Source organism: Vigna unguiculata, chromosome 5 (assembly GCF_004118075.2).
Source record: "Vigna unguiculata cultivar IT97K-499-35 chromosome 5, ASM411807v1, whole genome shotgun sequence".
Classification (NCBI taxonomy): Eukaryota; Viridiplantae; Streptophyta; class Magnoliopsida; order Fabales; family Fabaceae; genus Vigna; species Vigna unguiculata.
Window position 1 is genome coordinate 30033436 of NC_040283.1, and position 14255 is coordinate 30047690.

Genomic DNA, 14255 nt, shown 5'->3' on the forward strand with positions numbered 1-14255 from the left:
GGGAAGCCATTGTGAAACATTAATTTATGAGAGAAATTGATGATCTACCAAATGTTGGTGCAACAGAAAGAAAAGTACAAAGCCCCTACACTATTATTATATATCAATAGGTTCGTAGACTGTTGTTGGAATGTGTTTTTAATCAAGTATAAACCTAATGAATGATAACAATAAGAATTAGTTATCCAATTAGGAATTGTCTAAGAAAATAAGGTATAGGACACGAGTCATCATTTTGCAAAGTTTAGGTCAACTATTTGAAACGATATGACGGATAAAAAAAAGCTCAATGTACAAGAAGAAGGGAACAAAATCTTTGCCCATCTATTCCCACTTGCATTAGGAAAATGAGTTACACCAAGAACATGCACACTCAATCAGGTGCGTGTCCACACCTCATTCATCTTATTGACTTTAAACGTAATTTTTTCTTTGATTTTTAAAAATATTGAAGAATTTAGTTGATGTACAACTTTATGATGTTATATTACTTACTTGGGAACTAAATATAATTTTGTTCTTTGTATTGAGTTTTTTAACTTTTCAACAGTAGTTACAATATAATTAAATTACCTTTTTTCAAATTATATTATGTAATTTTTACACAGACATGTTAACAAAATGTTAATTAGGTTAAGCTGAAAATAAAAGTTGTATGTATGATTTATTGATAGAAACTTCAAATCTAATTATATCAACCATTGATGATAAAAGAAAACGTTTCAACACTTCACGCTAAATTTTAATTTTTATTCAATCCCGCACTTTTTTTCGATGTTGATTACATTACTTAAAAGTTTATACAGACTACTTTTAAAATATTATCAAAAACGTCGTACAGTTTTACAATGATAAATTATTATATTTATAATTATTCTTTTCTTCTTCTTCTTCTTTTCCCAAAGAATTTCTGTTTTCAAGTGCAACTAAGATTCGCAGGAGAACACGTGGATAGATTGTTAATTTTGATCTTAAACAAATATATTACTTACCTAAAAAATTTAACTAGTACCTTCTTTGAAACGTAAATGTTCTTACCATGTTTAAGAGTATTATGTTGTTTTGAAATTGAGGCTTAAAGGCAATTTAAATACTTCTTTCTTTTTTTATTTTTTGAGTTGTTGTTCAAGGACAAAATCATAACGGAGTCTACACTCCAAAGCGAACAATGTCTCAAATGTACGGTGATTGACAACGATTTTATCATCAGACTTGGGATCAGAAAATTGGCGTCATTCCCCTTAAACCTCAATGATTTTATCATTAGACATATAATTTGTTTTGGAAAAACACATTAGCATGTTATTACTTAAATGGTTAAATTATGCATTTGGTCTCCATTTTCATCAAAAAATATTGATTTGGTCCCTTTATTTTTATTTATCTCAATTTGGTCCTTATTTTGGAAAATTTAATGTAATCAAGTCATTTTTGTTAGTATTGTACTAACATGGTTAAAGAGTTGTCACATGTCAGTTCCTGATTTTTTATTTATTTATTTTTTTAAAATTTTAAAAAATTAAAAAAAAAATTGTCAGGTGTCAAGCTGATGTCATGCCACGTGGTAGTGACAATGTGATGTATCAGTCATAGTGCCATGGATCACTGTTACGCTGGTGTCATTTCCTCATTCTCAATTTAGTCCTTGTAATTTTATTTTTGTCTGAATTTAGTCCCAATTTTTGTAACAATTGACCAATTTTGTCTCTCAAAATTGAAACAAAATTTAATTTTTATATAAATGGTATAAAAATATTCTTATTAAAATTGATATTCCTATTAAATATTTTTAACAAGATTAAGTTTATTTAGATTTATATTTTACGTTGAATTTATTTAAGAAAATTAAGTTGTTAATAGAAAATAATGCTAATAGAAAAAAAATTCAAATAATTGTATTGGTATTTTATTACATCATACTTTAATATTATTTTTTATTTGAATTTATATTTCAAATAATTATATATTTTTAAAATGTGTAAAGTTCAATACATGTATCGAAGATGGACTAATTCCAATTTTCACTAAAAGTTAAGGGGCGAAAAACATATTTAACTCATTTTTATATAAATGTTTGGTTTTGTAAAATAACAATTATATAAATTCAAATATAAATTTTAAAATAGTTTTAAACAATTTATATAACAATTTAAAACAAAAAAAATTAAAATTTGAAAATGATTTAAATAAAGTTGAATGTGAAATAGAATTTTAAATAAACTTAGTTTTGTTAAAATATATAATAAAAATATCAATAAAAATATTTGTACAACATTTATATCCAAAATAAATTTTTGTTTCAATTTGGAAGGGGACGAAATTGCTCAATTTTTACAAAAATTAGAACTTAACTAAGACAAAATAAAAATACAAAGAATGAGGAAATGACACTTGGCGTAACAGTAACACATGGCACTGCCACTACCACATCATAGTGTCATTGTCATGTGGTACGACGTCAGTTTGACACGTGACAATTTTTTAATTTTTTTTAAAAAAAAAAAATTTAGTGACACGTGACACCTTTTAACGTTGTTACTACATTACTAACAAATTGAGATAAATAAAAATAAAAGGACCAAATCGACATTTTTCTATGAAAATAGAGACCAAAGACAAAATTTAACCAACTTAAAGTAAGATTTTAACTTTTTTTAAATGAAAATATTTTATATTACTTTTAAAAAAAGAAGATACCAACATTTAATATTTAAAGAACTAGTTTAGTCAAAGATTTAAATACTAGTTAATTTTACTTGATACTCAAAATGTAAGTTAGATTAGGTGAGAAACTTTTAGTTTGGTTTAGCCATTTCCATCTTTGTACACTAAATTTTTTTGTAGAGTAAACTCTTTCAACGTATGTGGGCTATGTTGAGCGAATTCTTTTCTATTGAATGTCTTTTATTCAATCGTGCTTTCAAGAGTGAATTTGTTCAATGCACAAGGTTTTCATTCAACGAATTTAAAGAGGTCATAATTCACTTTTTGGCAATCCCCTTCGTGGTTTGAGATTCGTCCAACTGATTGACCCTTGTTAGTTGAGTTTAAATGTTAATTTGTCTTCTTTAGGTTATTTTAGCATAGAATATTTGAGAATTGAGAGAGAAAAGGTTCTCTTACACCTTAAGGCACAAGCAATCAATCATTGCTCTTTCTTCTTCTTTTTATTTCTCCATCAATTCTTTCCCTTGTTCTCTTCAAGTTCTCCCATAAGTTTTCTCCTTAGGTCAACGGTTCTCGTATTTCCATCATTTTCATCCTTTTAGTATATGTTATGACATAGGATAAATATATGGTTACCGGTTATTCATGAGCCATTATTTTTTTCTACTTTCTTATTTTTTTCATTGATCTTAATTGTTGATTCGTGCTTAATTTTTCCTTTATTAGTACATTTTCATTGATTAGGCTTTATTGGACTAGTAATTTGGATTTTAATTAATTTGAATTTAATTGGTTTAATTTATTTATTTATTATTTTTAAGTTTTGTTGTGAAACAATTTTAGGCCACGTTATTTGTTCCATGTCAGTGATAACTTGAATTCTTTTTCCATATCAGCTCTAGGCAATGCATTCTCGTCTTTTTCTTTTGTGTTATATTAGTAGGCTAGATTTTGGCTCAAACCCATGGTCAACTAGGGTTTTAGAAAGGAGTCTGATGTGACCATGTCCTTTCTTTCCTCTTCTTACTTTAATTTTTGTTTTTGGTTTTGGAACAACACCCAACGTTAGGGTTTTATGTTTTCTTTGCACTCAGTTCACATGTTTTGAGCTCTGGTTCACAATTCTCTTTCCTTCTTTCAATTTTCATGATGCACTTTTGTTTTCTATTGAGCTGTAAGAATTTCATGGTTGGCTAAACTCTTTTTCATTTCCTGAGAAGAATGCAAGCTTTGAGGTTTTGGTCAAGAATGTTCTTTGTTGTTCTTGTTTTCTCTTCATCAATTAATCTTTGTGCTTAATGTATGATTTTCGTCTGAGCATGCTTAATATCTAGTTGATATACCTGTTTTACTCAATCTTTGTTCATGCTAAATGGGTATGAGTTGTTGTTTGTTGGGATTAAATGATGCATATTTTGCTTAATCGTCTGATAAATCTCGTTTAATCTTCACTTAGTTGGTTAAATTCGAGTGCAATGAGTTATGAAACCCTAACCCATGGAATGATTTTGGAAAGCCATATGTGGTCTTTTGAACCTTTTTTATGATACATTTTTAGAATAACCATTTTCCTTATATACAGTTTTTTCATGTATAGATATTTGAGCATAATATTATATCTTATGAAATGCTTTAGGATAATTGTTGAAAGTTATTTTTATCTTAAATTTTAGAATATAACTCCCATTGTGATAAGGTTTTAAAGTATGCTTGAAGAAACTATATATTATAAGTATTGAAATGGATAGTTTATCCAAGAACGAGGGTATTGAATTGACTTTATAAAACTTTGTTTACTTTTTTGAAAACTTAAAACCCTTTTTTGTTGAATCAAACTGACCATGAAATTAGAATGCAAATATTGCAAAACTGTACACTTTCGACTAATTAAAACCAAAAATAGTAGATTAATTTGTTCATGAAATATGATTCAACAAATTGAAATATAAAAACAATCAGGTGATATTCTGGGAGATTATGCAAAAACACGAAATGCACAAAACTCACTCAAAAAACATGCTTTCTCAACCAACATATGTTCCAATCAATATATCCAACTTAGTTATATTACCAGATAACGTAAAAACATATGCACACCTTACAAAGATTGATCTAATTGGTTTTCTTGAGATTTAGATGATGAACAAGATAAGCGAAAGAAGATCACACATGAATTTATCCTGGTTCACTCAATAACTAAGTTACATCCAGTTTATCAAGAGCCCCCTAAGCCTGATCATGCACTATATGAAAAGTTTTACACAATCCCTCAAATATTACACTCTTGAATAAAGCAAAGATCCAAGATTCTTGAATCCCACAAGAATCTTATCCCAAACACTATAAGAATCTCACTTATAGACCTGGAATCACACCATGAACAATACAAAAGCACAAGAACAACCAAACATGATGGAGGCTCTCCCTAGGCAGCTAAACACGGGTTCTTCAAGCTTCAAACAAGAAAAAATGCTTCCAAGATCAACCAAGATCTTCAATCACGAGCTGCACACTAAGTAATCCAAAGAGAGAAAGAGTTTTCCAAATTCGTATTATTGTTTTTCTAGCTCAGAAATCTCAAGCCATTTCTCATCTCTTTGAAAACTAGCTTATTTAGCTTGGTCATGAGTGAATTCAACATGTTGATTTGTCTGTACAATATGTTGATTTCACTTGACTTAAGTGAAATCAGTTGACTAAATAACAATTCAACTGAATGAATACATTCATACCAAAACTATATGCAACAAGCCTTTTAACATATTAAAAAAAGTACACCCAAGACAAAACGACATCTAACCTATGTCATATGGTCTACGAATACAATACAAACAACAAGCTCCATGATCTTCAAGTCAATTCCAAATTTAGCATATCCCTAGCTTGATCATTAATGCATCTTCATCAACTTCATTTGATATCATGCATTTGCTTCACCAAATCCATGCACAAAGGTCACTTGTGAGTGAAGAGAAAAGGAAGAGTGAGTGAAGAAGGTGAAGAAGGAAGAGTAGATGTGGTATTGGAAGAAGAAAAATGGAAAGATAAAATAAAGGCGAAGAAGGAGGGATGAGGAAGAAGCTGAACCAGATTGCAACATTTATCGACAAATTTTACTGACAAATTTTATAGAAAAGGAATTTCGCCGGTAAAATTTACCAACGAGAATTTTACCGATAGATTTTTTACTGTCGGTAGTTCATCGGTAATTTTGATTTACCGACAAATATTAAATGTAAGATCCAGGAAAAATAATTATTATTTCAAAATGGTAATTCGACATGAAGAGTAGTAATTAAATTAATAGTTAATGATATAGATAGAGATGAAAGGTAGCATAGTTGGTTAAAGCCTTAGCTATGGATTGATGGTCATGGGTTTTATTCTTAAAGTGTGCATTTGGAGTGTTTATATTTTAAATATTGTTTTTATAATTTATGTGTGCCTTTGGTGTGACTTATAATTTCATAATTATTTATAATTTATTTGATAAGTTTTATGGTGAGGGTATTAAACTAATGTTTTTTATGCGTTTGGTTAATAAGAAAAATGGGATAATTGATATGGTTTGGCTAGTGCAAAAGGCATGGATATTGTTTCTTTTTTTGACATTTTTGTGGTGCTCTTAGGAATACGAAAAGTTGAAGACATATTCATTATATCTAGTCATATGCATAGGAAATAATAGCTCATAAGGTGAATTAAGTGCAAAAATATATATTAAGAATTTAATTTTTAACTATTTCATGAGCAAAAAATTGAAAGGGTGGTCAAAATAATTTCTATTTTAGTGAAGCCATTATTTGGATTATTTTATTAATTTAAAATGGACTATTAGAATGAGGTTAAATCAAAAAATTATTTTTTTAGAGGAGATAGGTATCAATCTTATATTTTGTGGGAAAACATAATGATTTCTACTAAGTTAAATTTTGGGTTGTGAGGAGTGGTAAGGCAACGTAGTTTTGAGATAGAGAAATGAGAATTTTAGTTAGGTTTTGGAGGCAGAGGAGAGAAAAATGAAAGTCTCTTTGAAGCAGTAGGATTTTCAGTTGGCAAGAAGAGAACTCGTGTTTCAAAAATTCCAAGTAAGAGGAGTTGGTGGAGCTCCAAAGGTGCGTGAAGAACTCCATGGTGCAGCGAAAATGGGATGAATGAGTTGACAAGTTTTGAAGGCACTTGCAAACTATGGTAGGTAAAGGAGGTGATAGGATTTCCTTACTAATGCTAGCCTAATGAAGGTGGCTAGAGGTAGAGAGAGGAAATCTCTAGAAAGAGTGACTCTCAAAAGCAATAGAGGGAGGAGTGATCTCAACTCAATTAGCATCTATTGCATAAAATTTCAAGAGTGATTACAATAGCCTAAAATTTAGGCTTTTATATGAAAGCAAATACACATAAGCACTCTTAGTCCTTGGATGAGAATGGCCTTCAATCTTGGCCGTGGAAGATGGCTTGGAGAAGGAGCAAGGCTCATGGTCATTAGATCATGCCTTGGAAAAGGAGGAAGCATTCCTAGCCCTTGGATGCATTCGATCCATGGGGTGTAGGAAGCAATGTTCACTTCCACTTAGTCCACATCGGACCTTTGGTAGCTCATGGCCAAATCTCCTATTAGGCTTAGTCAAGCCCAATTTTAGCAATTCAACTACACATTGTTTGACTTATTATTCTAGAAAGCAAGGCCTAAACAATGGACCAATCTTATTGCTATTCTACTACTCTTTGATACACCTCTTCAAATCTTCACATCTTCTTTGGCCCATGTGAAGAGTGTGAGAAACCCATGTGGATTTGGGCCATCTTGGATGAAGCGCAATTGGATATTTTTAAGCATGCCCCTTGTTATTGGGCCTCTTGATGGGCTTGGACTTGAAGGTGTACCTTGGCTTGATGTTGGGCTTGTTGGGGTCATATCATCCCCTCCCCCTTGAAGAGGATTTGTCCTCAAATCTTGATGTTTATCATCCATTGATCCTACAAAAGGAATTAAATCAGAATATATTGAAAGTGGAATGAACACCATACTCATAAGAAAGATCTAATTGAAAAGCAAGAGTATATCTACAGTAAAGGACAAAAGAAGAAGGTCTTGTTGTATTGTTGAAAGTTATTTGAAAATAAGCAAGACCTACTTCACTAAAATAATTTGGTGTACTTTGAGTTATCTCAAACCTAGTAGGCAACATTAAATCAAAGTATGATTTTGCAAAATCTTTTGAGGGGTTTAAAACAATAGGAAGGGAAATTGGTTTGAAAAACTCAGTAAAAGTAAAGATTGAGTTGAAAAAATGAGAATGATTGATGATATGAGAGGAGTTAAAAGATTTGAGCACTCCTTTCAAAATTCATGATTTAATGAGAATTGTGGGGGTGGGGGGTGCCTTTAGTAGCACTCCTTTCTTGAGTAGGATTTCTTCTTGCTCTTTCTCTTTCTTCTCAAGCTCTATTTTTTCTCTCTTTTCTCTCAACACCCTGTCATATTTCTTCCTTTCCTCTTCCTCTCTATCTCTTCTTTCCTTTTCCTCTTTCTCTCTATCTCTTCTTTCCTTCTCCTCTTTCTCTTTTTGGTATCTTTCCCTATTGATTTTCATTTGTACTTGATCCGTAGCCACTTGAGTTGGGGTAAGAGGATGAAAGATAAATTTCTTTTTCTTTTAATAGAAGGTGATTTTGTTAGAAAGACCATTATGGATAACTTGTCTTTCAAAATGCCATGGTCTTCCTAATAAAATATGACAATTATTCATGGGAACAATATCACATAAAACTTCATCATTATAGTTCCCTATGGAAAATTGTATCTTCACTTGATTTTTAATTATGAAATCCTTATCTTCATTTAGGCAATGAAGTTTGTAAGGTTTAGGATGGGGTAACATAGCTAATTTCAACTTTTCAACCACTCTAGTACTACAACAATTAGAACAAGATTCACTATCCATCATGAGAAAACATGTACTTCCCAAAATGCCACATCTTGTACAAAAGATGTTCTCTTTTGATAGATCAAGGTCATCTTTTTGTGAGAGAAGCCCACTATGGTGAGGAACTCTCTTTCTTCGTGGAGATTTGGTGCTCATGGTGATCTTGACAAGTTAAGAACTTGGACAAAGAGTGGAGCAAGAAAAACTTTCACAATTTCACCTCCAGGTAAGCAAGGTAAGTCACTTGGACTACTTAAGTACCAAAACATCACTTACTTAAATGCTCACTCAATTACAGAAGCAATAAATGGAGAAGATCACTTGAGACTAGATCACCAACACACACAAACAAGCACAAAGCAAAATAAGAAAAAAAAAATTTACACTAAAATGGACCCCTAATTAGCAAAAATATGAGAGACCTTGGTCTCACAACTTAAGCCTCTAGAACGTATTGCAAGAAAACATGAATATAAGCTATGCAGCTTAATATAAGGTGAGAAAACACTTAGAACTTTCAACACACTTATAACTAAAAGTGAATTACTAATGGAGGATAAATGTTCTACATAGGAGATGGGATTGAACACCTTGTGGTTCCCCAAGACACCTAAGTAGGCCAAAATTACAAGTGCAAAGAGAATTAAAATTGGTACACAAAAATTAGGCAAAGAGGAGCAACCCAAGAGCACCAAACTTTTAGTGAACTTTGGATAGAAAATGAGACATAAAGGATGTTCCAAATTGACCAAAATAAGTGACCAAATTGTAGAAAAACTAGTAAACTAAAGAGATGCAACAATTACAAGCCACAACAGCCAACAAAAATTATTTAAATTGGTGTTTGAAGGTAGTCCTGAGGCCAACTTAAACCCCACAATTCTGGACAACAAATTGATGCACTCCCGAGAGCACTTTGGTGCCAAATGAAGCCTTAGTTGATGGCTTTGAAGTATACACCAATTGGAGGAATATTTGGACCCCTTGTGGACGCAAAATGCAACACCAAACAGCAACAAAACTTGGCCAAAATAATGAACAAAAACAACAAACAAACTATTCCAAAAGCAATGGTTAACTCTCATTCATACATGAAATTGAAGGCTCTAAACTTTCCAAAAATTGGTGAAGGTGAGAGGAAGAAAAGCAAGCACACTCTCTAGAGCTTTACTTTTCAACCACCACCTAAAATTCTACCGTAGACTAGCAACCAATTCAGAAAAATCACTTAATTCACAACCATGAGCATTGAAGCCAACATTACTTGCCAATTGAAATGTGTAACACAAGAAAAGCTAATTTAGAAAGCTAAACCACATTGAATATGATTTGACAAGACTAAATTTAATAGCCAAAAAGGGCAATCAAGAAATTAAGGCTTGAAAGAAAGGAAAGCACACCAAAAGGAATCCTAGAATGGAACTAGAATGGATTAAAAAAAACTGAAAACAAAAACTGTAGTGCTTATAAAATGCCTATGGTATTCATTGCATGTGTGCCAATGTGAGGGAACTAAGCCACTCCAAATGAAAGCAATTGATAGCAATATGGAATACACACATAGACAAGCAAATGTATGGAGCAAGAGCACTGAAATACTGAAGCAAAACACACCAAAAACGCACTAAACAGTGATTTTTTCTAAAAACACAGCACCAAAAAACGCTAACAGATGCCTTAACTTTGAAGATTTATCATATTTTTTGTACTGGACATATTTGAATGATTCTTTTTTCTAATTTTTTGTCCAGGTGTTAAGAAAATTAGGCAAAAATTAGAAAGTGATTCGGTGCTATGAAACGTTCCAGTTAAATCAAACAAGAAAAGTGTGTGTTAGGACACAAGTGAAAACAGCAGCAGATTTGCACTGAAAAACGTAGAAAGTTGCTTCTACTTCGAAAATTTGGCTAAAATTCAATTCTCAACATAATTAAATGATTCTTATTGGAGAATTTTCGTCTATGACTAGCTTTTCGAAGCAACAATCAAATTAAAATTTGGTGCACTGAGTCAAATAGAAGGTGTGCATTGGAAAAAAATTGAAAACTGGAGCAGAATGCTAAACTAAAATTTGAAGATGTTCAATGAAAACTCAAGGTGATTGAAGCATGATTATGATCTAGAATTAGGCATAGATGAAGGATGAACATCTCAACACACTAAGGGACTAAAACCAACAGTGAAAATGGTTTAAAACTGGCAAGAACACTGTCTACACATCCACACACATAGACCACGCCTCATTGCACTTATGTGTGATGGTGGCTCGGTTTCATGTACCACAAACAACAATATGATAAAATTAAATGGTGGAAAAGAAAGTAAACATGTAAACAAATGAAGAACAAGACATATAACACAACTTAAATGGTAGAAATTGAAAAACAAAGAAAATACACCAATTAAAATGATAAGAAACACCATAGAAGCAATAAAATGGTGCTGAAATTTAAGGGAAAGCTAGTAAATGATATGAACCATAACAAAATCTAAAAATATAACGTAGAACACTCTTCTAGTCTCATAGTTGCATGGAATCAATGGAGAAACACAATAGAAACACAATGGAATGGCAAATGAACGGCAAAAGTGAAAGAAAAAATAGAAGAAGAAGATGATGAGATAACAACACAGAAAAGTGAAGGAAACACAAGACTCGGAAAGAACCTTACAAAACCGTGAGAAACCATGGTTTGATGGCTCTTGATAACATTATGGTGGAGCTCCAAAGGTGCGTGAAGAAGTCCATGGTGTAGCGGAAATGGGATCAATGAGTGGAGGCAAGTTTTGAAGGCACTTGCAAGCTATGGTAGGTGAAGGAGGTGATAGGATTTCCTAACCAATTCTAGCCTAAGGAAGGTGTCTAGAGGTAGAGAGAGGAAATCTCCAAAAAGAGTGACTCTTAAAGGCAATAGAGGGAGGAGTGATCTCAACTTAATTAGCATCTATTGCATAAAATTTCAAGAGTGATTACAATAACCTAAAATTTAGGCTTTTATATGAAAGCAAATACACATAAGCACTCTTAGCCCTTGGATGAGAATGGCCTTCAATCTTGGTCGTGGAAGATGGCTTGGAGAAGGAGAAAGGCTCATGGCCATTGGATGATGCCTTGGAAAAGGAGGAAGCATTTCCAGCCCTTGGATGCATTCGATCCATGAGGTGTAGGAAGGAATGTTGACTTCCACTTAGTCCACCTTAGACCTTTGGTAGGCCATGGCCTAATCTCCTATTGGGCTTAGTCAAGCCCAATTTTAGCAATTCAACTACACATTGTTTGACTCACCAGTGTAGTAAGGGCTTTCTGCTCTGGTTATTTTCCACATTTTGCCTCGGGTCTGGAACCGAGGCATATTGGGGCGAGGCCAAAAGGTAACTCTTTTGGCCTCGGTTATCACCCGAAGGCATATACCCAGTTTTATGCCTCGGTTGTTTCAAAACCGGTGCCATATACCCAATTTTCTGCCTCGGGTCAGATAGGGTAAAATATGAAAATATGAAAATTTTAGAATCCACGGGTCACTCAAGATGCGATTTTGTGATCCAGCCAGGAGCAACTTTGTTTTGAGGCCCTGATGTTTGCGAGCTTCGAAGCCAAAGCTCGGGACTTGTCGGCTTGCGACTCCTTCTCGTGGAATGCGGAGGAGAACACCATTAATACTGCAAGCGAACAATGACAGTGAAGTAAAGGTGGTAGAGTGGTGGTGGGAAATCACTATTGTTTTGAGAAAAAAACAACAGATGTCAACAAGGCCATTCAGAGCTCTAACGCCTCATCTCCATCATATGTCTTCCACATAAATTCTCCCTTTTATCGACGCCACCTTAAGCGTATCTACAAACAAAACACAAAAACACCAAGAAAAATTTCCAGTCCAAAAGTACCAGACAAGCGAGCATGTACACAAAGAGCAAGAGAAAAAGGTTTCGTAACACGTCTGTGGTTGAAAGTTAAAGGTCTACTCGGAAAGAAGGACGAAAGTGACGAGGGGATAAACTGACCCTCAAACGAGGGACCCCATTCAAAGAATAGCAACAAAGGGGTTTCAGATCTGTGAGAGAGAAAGCGCGCGTGAGAGAGAGCGAGAGAGAGACGGGAAATGGAGGTGCAGCACAGGGTGGCCGGAGGGTGTGGTGGCAGTGGGTGCAGCGGAAAGAGATAGAGCGCGCGAGAGAGAGAGCGAGGGGAAGGAGTTACAGAGGCACAAGCGCGGGGAAGAAGAAGGGTTCGCGAAATTTGAACCCTAAATAAACCCTATGGCTTCGGTTGTTAGGGGAACCGAAGCCATAGACCCCCTTTTAGCACCGGGTCTCCTTGAACCGAGGCCAAACAACTAAGGTCCAGCCACTTTTTGGCTTCGGGTCTTACTGGACCGAGGCCTATACCACTATTTGGCACCGATTTTGGGCGAACCGGGGCCTATGCCCCTCTTTGGCTTTGGGTATTTGGAGAACCGAGGCCTAAAACTTGGCTCTAATTGCAAAAATGCCACCGCGCGTCATTATATGCTTCGGTTCTTGGCCAACCGAGGCATATAAGGCGAGGTAAAATGGGAATTCTGCACTAGTGACTTATTATTCTAGAAATCAAGGCCTAAACAATGGACTAATCTTATTGCTATTCTACGGCTCTTTGATACACCTCTTTAAATCTTCACATCTTCTTTGACCCATGTGAAGAGTGTGAGAAGCCCATGTGGATTTGGGCCATCTTGGATGAAGCCCAATTGGATCTTTTTGAGCATGCCCCTTGTTATTGAGCCTCTTGATGGGCTTAGACTTGAAGGTGTACCTTGGCTTGATGTTGGGCTTGTTGGGGTCAGGAGCTAAACCTTTCTTAATATTTTTTTATTGTGGTTAATTGCATAGAAATATTTTGAAGTGAGAATATGAAATTGTAAGGGAAGCTATGTAGGATGATAAGATGAATTTTCTGGATGATTATACTATTATTTTTGGATGTCTCTTCTATTTTATGGATGAGTTTATTGTGAGATGATGATATAATGTTGTTGATGTAATAATGTTGGTGGAAAGATTTGATTCTCTTGTAAGGTGAAATAATAATATTTTTTTTTTTGCTTTTCAGGTGTAATCTTTGGGTGGTAGAACAAGTGATTTGGTATGGGAAAATATTATTGTCGTGGTTAGAAAATATTTTTTCTTAATGCTTGGTTGATATTATGATGTGTTATGGTTGTTGGGATATAGGGAAACTTTAAATTTTAATGAATTTTGATGGCATTGAATAAATATTGTTGTGTGGATAGTAGAAAGTTGGTGTTGAGAAATTGGTCGTAGTGGAGATTGCTTATGAGAGGTAAGTTGATTGATTTTGGTTCATGTTCATGTGTAGTTGTGGTATGGATTTGTGGCATATGATGGATGTAGTATATAGTTTGGTATTTTACGATTGAATTTGTTGTTGTGAATATGATGTTGAAGTGGTTTGGTGGTAAAATTATGTGCCTAACTTATAAGTGCAGAATTATATGTGGTTCATTGTGGTTGTATGAATTGGTAAATGCAATGGATTCTCATAAGGGCATGGCTTACTTAAGAATTCATTAGATGCAATTTTCTCTTCGTAGTTGTTTAATTAGTTTATTGAATCTTTGTTGCGGTGATGTAAAATGCACTTAGAATGGAAGATTGAAAGCT